Raw genomic sequence first — 324 nt, 5'->3', positions numbered from 1 at the left:
TTTCTCTCCATGCTTCACATAGGAATGTCACTTCTTTTGATTTACCTTTCACTGAACTGGGAGAGCATCCTGGGATCCTTTGTACATCATAATGAATGCATGAGAGGTTCTCCTCAACCACTCTGGTATGCAGGTGAAATGCACAACTCTCTTGTTATTTACTGAAACTCTGCATCCTTTTCCACAGTTTCTGAATACGTTCCATATAAATTTTGCATCCGTCAAATCAATTTATTCAGGTAATTTTGAAGGATGCAGGTAATGTCTGTGGATTTTATTAAAATCCCTTAGGCAGTTTTATAAATATTGATGGCTGGGTCTATT

Source organism: Pteropus vampyrus, unplaced genomic scaffold, assembly GCF_000151845.1.
Source record: "Pteropus vampyrus isolate Shadow unplaced genomic scaffold, Pvam_2.0 Scaffold606, whole genome shotgun sequence".
Lineage (NCBI taxonomy): Eukaryota > Metazoa > Chordata > Mammalia > Chiroptera > Pteropodidae > Pteropus > Pteropus vampyrus.
Note: the sequence above shows the minus strand (reverse complement) of the source record.